This window comes from Haemaphysalis longicornis, unplaced genomic scaffold (genome assembly GCF_048455015.1).
Source record: "Haemaphysalis longicornis isolate Haplotype H1 unplaced genomic scaffold, Haemaphysalis longicornis Haplotype H1 scaffold_1, whole genome shotgun sequence".
Taxonomy (NCBI): domain Eukaryota; kingdom Metazoa; phylum Arthropoda; class Arachnida; order Ixodida; family Ixodidae; genus Haemaphysalis; species Haemaphysalis longicornis.
Window position 1 is genome coordinate 184,879,145 of NW_027526203.1, and position 9,171 is coordinate 184,888,315.

The 9,171-nt window shown below is 46.5% G+C and overlaps 1 long non-coding RNA gene across 1 annotated transcript; it reads right to left on the reverse strand.

Annotated features, from left to right (window-relative positions):
* Positions 1-3,910: 3,910 nt before the first annotated feature.
* Positions 3,911-8,318, reverse strand: LOC144140041 (uncharacterized). Its single transcript, XR_013316312.1, has 3 exons — positions 8,157-8,318; positions 6,475-6,542; positions 3,911-5,857 (listed from the first exon to the last, which is right to left on the reverse strand). It is a non-coding gene; the product is annotated as an uncharacterized LOC144140041 (long non-coding RNA).
* Between the last annotated feature and the right edge of the window lie 853 nt (positions 8,319-9,171).

A 9,171-nucleotide genomic window follows, 5' to 3' on the forward strand; every position in this document is an offset into this window, starting at 1 on the left:
CAATTGGGAGGCACGATGCTCTCGAGAAAAAACTCCGGCTGCCCGTGGAAGAGGAGCGTGCGATATTCAGACCAAAGCTCAACAGTTAGCGCTGCGAGGCAGGATTGGCCGTTCAGCCTTCAAAGCCAGTCGGGGGCGGGGGTGGGTAATGAACTGCGGCGCATGCGGCGCAAGTTCCGACGACGACGCAGTGTGTGGCTCCAACCAGTGAGGTGACCGCGTTGTAAATAAATGGGAGTTTTAAAAAGTTTCCTCAAGTTTTTTCTTAAAAGTATGGGTCGACCTATAATCGAATATATTATTTTTTTTTTTTCGGCGACTTCAATTTTTAGGGGGTCGACCTATAGTCGTGCTCGACCTATTTTCGAATAAATACGGTAGGTGGCGACAGCGTCGCGCTGCTAGTGTGGATGCTCCGCTGAGCGGCCCGTAAGAATGCACACTGTGGGCGCGCTTCGTGCCTTTTTCTCGCCGTATGTGCGCACGAAAGGTGCAAACAAGAGTGGTATGCTGTAGTTCGGTTCCTCAACGTTCAATGTATAGCATGGAAGCGGCAGTAAGTTTTCATTACTACGCCAAAAAAAAGCGACGACTTATCGGGAATCTCAGAATGGCCGTAATTGTGACAATGAACTTGTACGCTGTGGCTCGTAGCAAGCTCGATCTTTCCAGACTATGGCTTTGAGCCTTCAATAAAAGCATAAATAGAAACAATTCAGGAATCCTCGATCTCTGAAATTCAGTTTACAACGGCAATCTCAATCGCTTTCACTGGTAGCATGACGCATTCTTGCATTTGTGGGATGCCCTGAAATGGTAACACTACTTAACTGCCCCGAAATTCTTTCTAAGAGCTTACGATATTTTTTGTGTGTTCAAGAGGCAACATAAGATGACTGAATTTTGATCAGTGCAGATATATAAATGTAACCGCTCTAACGGCCGGGTCTTTTAAATGAAATTTTACCGACTCTGAAGGAAGATTTGATCAATAACGATTTCGGATGACTTATTTACGGCTTTCGTCGCAAGTGAACTTGCGAATTGAATTGTCAACGCACGCGGTACAATCAACATCTCATGTTTAGCTAGGTTTTCGCAAAGTGACAAGCATGTTTACAGTGTGCAAACCAAGCTTCTGGGACCTCACAGTGAGCACAAATTTTCTGTGACGGCTGCTCTGTTGACGATTTGCGTTCCTTTTAAAATCTAACAGGTGCCTGCAACGGCGATATGTGTTTGCATTCTTGTGTATAAGGTCGCTTACGAACCCTAAAGACGGCAATAAATGAAGTTGCGCTGTTGCAGATGTAGTAAAACATTCCTTTTTATTTCTCGTTGCAAATCAGCGTAACGGGTTCCCGGTAACTACTTTGTTTTGTAAACTGAATATCGCCTTTGTCTTGGCATTTCATTTTTGACTGGCACCGTCGCAGAGTCACAACCGCCGGTTGTGCCAAATCCTTCGGGCCTCCGCATGAAAGATTCGGCACAACCGGCGGTTGTGACTCTGCGACGGTGCCAGCGGCCCAACCAGCTGAGCCAATTCAAGGGGTGTGTAGTCGTTCCTACCTTCCTAAGGACGGCGTATGTATAGGGTCGTGTCTTGCCCCAATATTCAGTGACCTCCTACTCGCACGTTTCGACAACTTCGTCAGTTGCTTCCATTGCTCCACACTAACGTTATTAAGATTTTCCGCTTCGTTGACGACTTCCTAGTGCTGTAGCAGCTCAATTCAGAGGGCACTACACATCAAGTTGAAGAAGTGTTTTGAACTCTTTCGCTCCACCCTCAATGTCTTTTCGTAAACAATAGAAGCACCGGTCGGGGGGGATTGATGCAGTTTTTGGATATGGAGCCCAAGGTGAACTGTGACCATGTGTGTTGGATCTATTCCCCTCGATCCAAAAAGGACTGCTTCACTTCACGTCAGCTCTCGGGAATGCGCTGCAGCGCTCGTGCACACACCAAGCTGAGGCGAGTTTCTGTTAACAGGTGGAGCGACTGAAGGAAGCAGGGTTTTCTTGCGACCTTATCCTGGCAGTTGGCAAGAAGCTTCTTGTCGAGTCACGCCCCAAGAAGACGAGGTGCGAACGGGACAAGGGCGACAAGATGGCCGTTTTACCTTACGTCCACAATGTTGGGTACAGGATCAAGAAAGCTAAGGAAAAGGTGGGGGTTCGTGTTGTTTTTTTTCGGCAGCTAACAAGCTACACAAGTTGTGTAAGCGTGTAAACTCTGAAGAAAATAGACATGCGGGGTGCCGGAAAAGACACGAGAAGCGCTTTGTTAACTCTTCTTGAACCGCGCGGTTTTAAAATTTAGACAAGGGAAGAGCACACAAGGATGGGACTCGCGCTTTGCCCCGTCCTTGTGTGCTCTTCCCTTGTCTAAGTTTTAGAACAGCGCGGTTCAAGAATATGTATAACCAACTAGCCCCCGTTTTAGCCTTGCTTTTTTAACTGTCAAGCTGCGTCGTCTACGAAACACCTTTGTCTTGTGGGTGATCGTACATTGGCCAAATGGGCCGATGCATTAATGATTTACTGAGGGTACACGCCGACAGCCTCCGCACTTTTACCGGCAGCAACCTGGCCACCAACTGTAAAGACTGCAAAGGCTGTGCGCCACGCCTCAAAGCATGCAAAGTGACAAAGCGTTACAGGAGTGCGTGCATCAAGGAGATTTTTGAAGCGTACGCGATTCTGAAAATCAAGGCGAAGATTGCGTCAGTTCACCGTCAGTGCCCCTACTAAGCACCGAGATCGCGCGTATCGTAACGGGACTCTTGGGGGTGATTTTTAGTGTCCTTGGACTACCCCGGCCCTCACCTTGTTTGTTTATGTGCGAAGCGATTGCACATGCCTAGTGTAGGGTTCTTTGCTCCCCGTGTTGCGCTCAGTCTTTTGGCTGTGGTTTTGGTTGTTTACCTTTGTTCTGTGCCCTAGGTTACCGCAGTTTCCTTAATGATGTGTTTTTCACTAAAATAAAAAATCACTTGCTAGTCTGCACCCTATGTGTCTATTTGTCTTCTCTTGTGTCCTTGTTTTATGTGCAGTTTTCTTTTTTGTACATTTATTAACTTTGATAAAGCTTCTCCCACCTTCAATTGGCCTTTGATTTTTTTCACTAGCGTACCAGTCAGCGGAGCGTCGCATGTGTGGAGTGAGTTAAAACAGAATACAGTCTACAAACTAACAAACTAAAGGCAGATATTTCCAGGCACAAACGGGTCATGGCTTAGTTTCAACTGAGCAAACAAATTAAGACAACCCGCTGGCGGCCAGAAGACTATACGCTGGACCGACTGACTCTGTCGGAGGGTCGGCGAGTAGTGCAGCCAAACCATCTTGTTTTGATGTCACACAAAATGTCAGGAAATCAGCAAGAAGGATGCGGAGGAAGGCCGCATTTCTGAATTGATTATTTCTACCGAATAAATTCACGTAAATGCCGCGAGTGGTGAAAATATGGCCTAGAGACTCCAGACTACAATTCGCACTAGTATTCCTGCAATATTTACAAATCACTTCAGTGACGCTTAAAAAGGGGTATTAAAAAAGACGCACACACACATGCACAAGAGAAGATAACAAACAAACAAACCCTCAGTTCCTCAATGTTGTTCCAAATCAACCCGGCTGGGAGGCGAGGCGTGGGGATGACTCCTGAGGCATCCAGGTAGGAGCCCAGGACCTTGTGGACTTTGTCCTGCTCCCTGGCACAGCCCGGCAGCAACAGCAGCTGGTCCAGCAGCCGAAGATTCCGCCGTGCGGCCAGCAGCTCGCCTCCCTGTTGTTAAATCTGGCCACTCTCCATGGCCAGCAGGCAGGGCTGTCAGCCACCTCCAGGTGGTGTTTCTCTGCTTGGAACCCACATGGGGCACAGGACGGCTGAGAGCTGCTGGAAGGGGAGGAAAACAACTAAGAGGAGCCCCAAAAGCAGCATCCTGGGCACACAGAAATGTTTAAACAAGTAAAATGCCTTCGGTACAGACGAGTTTCTGCCGCACAGACGTCTTTTAGCAGTGACTATGAAATGCCTCAGGACAAGCACCAAAAGAGTTCATGCGATGTGTACATACACCACATGAGCCAACAGATCATGAAGGAACTTGGCTTTCATTTAAAAAACGACTATCGGGGTAGCATTCAATTCGGTAGGCTACAGAACTTTTCATGAAACCAGAATGAACGAAACACAGTCACTTAGTGGACAGTTTGATGTACACGAAAACAACATCCTGAAGCTAAAACGACTACATGGCAATAAAACACAATATGACTAGATTCCCTGAAAACACCTTTGAGCTTGTTTAAGTAAGCAGAAAATGTAACGAAACAGAACAGACACTTGTGCTAAACCCACGTTTCTCTGGTTAAATACGCATGAAAGTAGAACTATCGTGACAGGTCCAAAGTTGTTTTTTGTGCCATTTTGTCCAGTGCTGCCACCATTCTAGCTTTACCCTCAGGTAAAAGAGACTGCCCACTTTCGACATACCCGAAGCTCTTGGACTTTATGTCGAGGCTAATTAGATGCTCTGTATTCGCCACCATGTTATTTTTGTGGTCTCCACTTCTTGCTGGACCCTGTCTCGGGCATCATGACTAGGACCAGCCTTGGCTGGGTCAAGACACCACTGCTTAGCTGCCTGAGCTTTTCAGCCGCAATGCGCTCTTGGCAGTCTTTGCTCGATGTTTGTACTGCTCTCAAAACCTCTGGTGTCACATTGAAGCGACTTGCATCTCCGTCAAAGCGCTTGAAGAACGAAACAATGTGCCTGATGCCATGAACAGTTTGTATCGCACACTGAGCCCTTTCATTAAGGTGCCGGCAGTTCTTATTGAAGCCCATTTCCCCAACCGCTTTTCTATGTGGAATGCACAGCAATGCCTTCACTAGCCAAGCCAAGAGAGGGAATTTGGTTTTGTTGTTAGCCTCCTTCTTCTCAAAACTCTGCTGCCAATACTCGTTAATTCGTGTAGACGGATCTGATCAACATGTTCAAGCTGGACGAGCATGTATTCATCCATCAAAGTCAATTCATCGGTTAGATCACTTGCAGCACCCTAAAATGAGCTCTAGAGGACTTTTCTTTCCTCAGCTGTGGGCTTAAGAAGCGCAGGCTCTGCAAAATGAAAGGCAGTCGTTGAAAGGCAGTCGTGCAGAAGGCACTCAGCACATTTTATGTAAAAACTTCCTTCCACTTCATTTTACGTAAAAGATGCCTTCAACACCCGTGGCGTAAAGGACTCCTCCCACCAGAGCCAACACATTGCGGAAACCCGGCGAAACAAAGCTTCGGTACAAGATTGGCGCAGATTGCTTGAAATGAAGAAGGATGTAGCAGGATTTACCTATCGGCACGGTTCGGCGCAGATATCACATCACTGGTTCGTTGCCCTTGAGCTCCCTGTGTCTGGGCTCCCACTGCGGCCGCAGCCAGGTGCCCCAATACAGCACTCCATGCACCCCGAGTGAGCACAAGTCGCCCTCCGGATGCGCAGCAGGGCCACCCGGGAGTAGCATTGCAGGGCACAGCGCTGGGGTCAGGTCCAGGCTGACACCCACCAGCTCGGCTGTGGCTGAGGATACAGCACACTACAGCAGCGCCTGCCGGGTGACCTCCCCTAGCATGGCGCCTGCTGAGGCCGAGCCCTGTCGCTGCCGCACAGAGCCGCCCGAATAGGCCAGGGTGTGGCCCTTCAGGTCATCTCGGACGATGGCCCAGGCCAGCTGAGCTGCCCACAGTGGGGCCGTCTGTTGTTTGCTGCGCTTGCCCAGGATTTCCAGTTGCACCTCGGCCACCAGAGCAGGAGACCAACCAGGGCCCTCCCATCCAGAGGCCACCACCTGGGACATTTTATGATTACTGGACCAATAGGTGCAAATAGCAGTTCGGAAGGGGAAAACACGCATTTACCTTAGGAAATAGGATATAACGGTGTGATAAACATTGCTAAGCCACAAGTGACAAAGCTCTGAGGTTTGCAAGCCCGTCGAATTGCCCTGCAGCTGGCTAAACAGCAACCACTTCATCTCCCAGGTACGACGCTGAAATTGAAGCCTTTGTCATCTCCTGCCCTAACATCATTTTGACGCCACTTTAAGCCACTCTAGAGTACATATAACAACCTAGGACAACCCAATGAACGTAGTTATAAATATTCCTAGGTGAAACCTGAAGACAAGAAAACCAGACACAAGGGCAGCTCTATGCAAAGCGGTAACATGAAGGGCAGTGAGCACAAATTGCACAGCTTCTCTCTCATTTAGTGCACACAAATTGCATACCACATCCTGCCAAAACCTGATGCACCCAGCATAACCAGTTAATTGCACTGTAAACACATCATGGGTCTGCAAGGAAAATTCCAACTGCAACATCAGCTATACACAAAAAGTGGTTACCTTCTGTAAATAAGAAACGTCCTAATTGACCCTGTGCAAGCGCGGCTTGGCCTACTCACACATGGACAGGTTGATCAGCGACACCTCCTTGGCAGCTTTGTTGACATCCAGGGCTTGAAAAGGCGCCCTGAACGCACCGACCAGATGCCGGCAAAAATGCGAGATAATACAGTGTACACAACTAAAGCACTGAGAATTAAAGCAGTTTGAAACTTAAGGTAAGCAAAACTTATCTCGAGGTAAACAAGGATGCAGAGGGGTTTTACTACTCTAACATGAAAATATCCTACTGCACAAGGACAAAAAAGAAGTCAAAAGCTCATTCACCGGCCTTTGCCTGTGAATGAGCTTATCTTATTCAAAAATCTCAAACCTGCTACAGTGAAAGGCTTGGAATGAATAAAACTCTAGGGCAGTGCCTTGAACATGCACACAATATTTTGGGAAGGTCTGGTACTATTCATAACTCAAATGTGAGTTAGCAGAAGAAAACTAAAATATGTCAGACACTAGCAATACCATTGCAAACTTTCTCCATAAACACACGTTTCCAGCTAGATAATATGCCATTCTCCTTTTGTCATACTGTTTTATGTGACAGGAGACAACTAAAATGGAACAAGCAGTAAGGCAAATGTGCAGTCTATTAGCTTCATTTTTAGCTCAGACAGAAATTTACCAAATATGCCCATCATGAATATCTCAAGACAACTGATCACATCAACAATAAATGCAGCATGGAGATATGGTAACGGTCAGTGGCAATGCAAATTGTCTTAAATTGGCCCCACTCCAGCTTTATTTTTGGTCCAGATTACAAAATCGCACGACATGCATTTCTTACGGGTTTTTGGAAACAGATGGTGTATTAACTCCAACAATTTGTGTTCAGAACAACGACAATTCCTCCGTCATTTCCATTGTTTTCTTTGGAGTTATGAGTAGGATTATTGTATTGTTGAGTTTTAGTTTGTGGACGCACCATAATGCGCAACAACTGTCTAGTATTTGTAATGTCCATACGCTAAACTGTGCTCTTAAACGCACTGACCTATGTAGGATTTTATCACATCAAAGGGACCTTACAAACGATTTCTGATTCAGTCTCTGTAGTGACATGCGTTATCTACTGGCTATTTTCCGGAATCTGTGAGAAACATTGCGTACATGCGGACTTACTACAAACTTCTTGCGTTTTTTTTTTTTGTTAGTGTCATCTTGGTAGCAGTGACAACAGACAATGAGTCGAGCCTGGAAGAAACTACAACTCTGTCTGGTCAACGTGTTCTCAGACGCTTTCTTTTACTATTATTTCTTCTCGGACAGTGCGTCATATATAATCTGAGAATGTGAGCGAAAAACAAGAAAAACGGGGTTACAGCATGAAAGGCGCCAACTATAAAAAAAAAAGTACAGTTGCTCCCCCCCATCGTTGTGCTGTGACACCACCGAAATTTATTAAAGTTTTGTGCATCACTAGTCCATAAAGGCTCAGCGCGAGCTCGGCTGATAGCCTGTGCATTCGTTGTACTGCTTGTACCATTTCAACAGTTTTCTTTAACGAGAAAGGTAATGCCAAAAGTTTGCAAGCCCAAGCGTGTACTTCTTCACAAATTGTGGTGCTGGGCACCGGCGTGTGCTGCGCACAGAATTCGCCAAACTACGGTACTGTGCAGTGATAGCTCATTAACGATGACCGCAAGAAACTCTGCTACTACTTATCACGCTAGTAGCTACTCACCTTTGTTCGTGCCGAGTCGTTTCCGGACGCTTGGGGAACCGTGGCAGTCTTCACGCATACAAAGGCTTGAGCAAGGTATTTTGGAGATGCATTTAAAACGCAATTTACCTGTTTACTCTCTCAAAAGCATTCTTTTTTGCGCAAACAACCTTACAAACGCAAGAGCAACTCTTTGGAACGACACAGAACAGGGAGGATTTTAGAGAAGCAAAGGTCTAGCTTTGCCTGTAGTGCCAGAAAAAGCGTAGTCACAGAACAGGGAGGATTTTGCGTAGTGGCGGCGTCGGAACGACAAACGCTACCAACGGTTGTGTTTGAATTGAAGCGACAGAGGAACCCCTGGTGGTGCTGAAAACTACTACCACAAATGCATAAACTAAAAAGTAAAATATTTTCGATTAATAAAAAGCAAAAAACGTTTTATAAGCCAAGTTTTTTTTAAATGCAACAAATTACTCCTTTATTGCAATGTTTAACGGCTTTTTATCTTTTTTTTTTTACTGAGCACTCAGCGCGCGCTTTTTGAAGTTTGCAGCGGTTCGGTTCTACAATTTTGGATTGAATCAATTGGAGTTGCGCCTTTCAAAATGCTTCTTTAAGTCTTCGGTACTTTTCCCATGCGTTATCGGGCACTCTGCCTATCTTCGGCACCGTGTGGAGCGAGGAAGCAACGAGTTATTTTCCAGAAAGGTGGAATAGGGTCGTCTGCTTCGCTGAACGCTAGCGAGCCTTTTTGGTGGAAAATAACTTTCGCTATCCCAAATGTTCCCAGTTGGGTGCATAGCTGTTCATTTTTTAGCTCCGGAAGATGCTGCTTGATGTGTGCATTGTGAACGCGAGCCTAGGCCATAATAACTAGCTAATCACTAGCGCCACCTTTAGTGCTAGTACGCCGACGCAGCGCAGCTCCAGTCCAAGCGAGGTCTGGGACGCGCTCGTTAGTGCGTGCGCGTGGTTCAACTTCAACTGGTTCAACCAGGTTCAACTCCACAGTACCACAAAACATTTCAGTCCG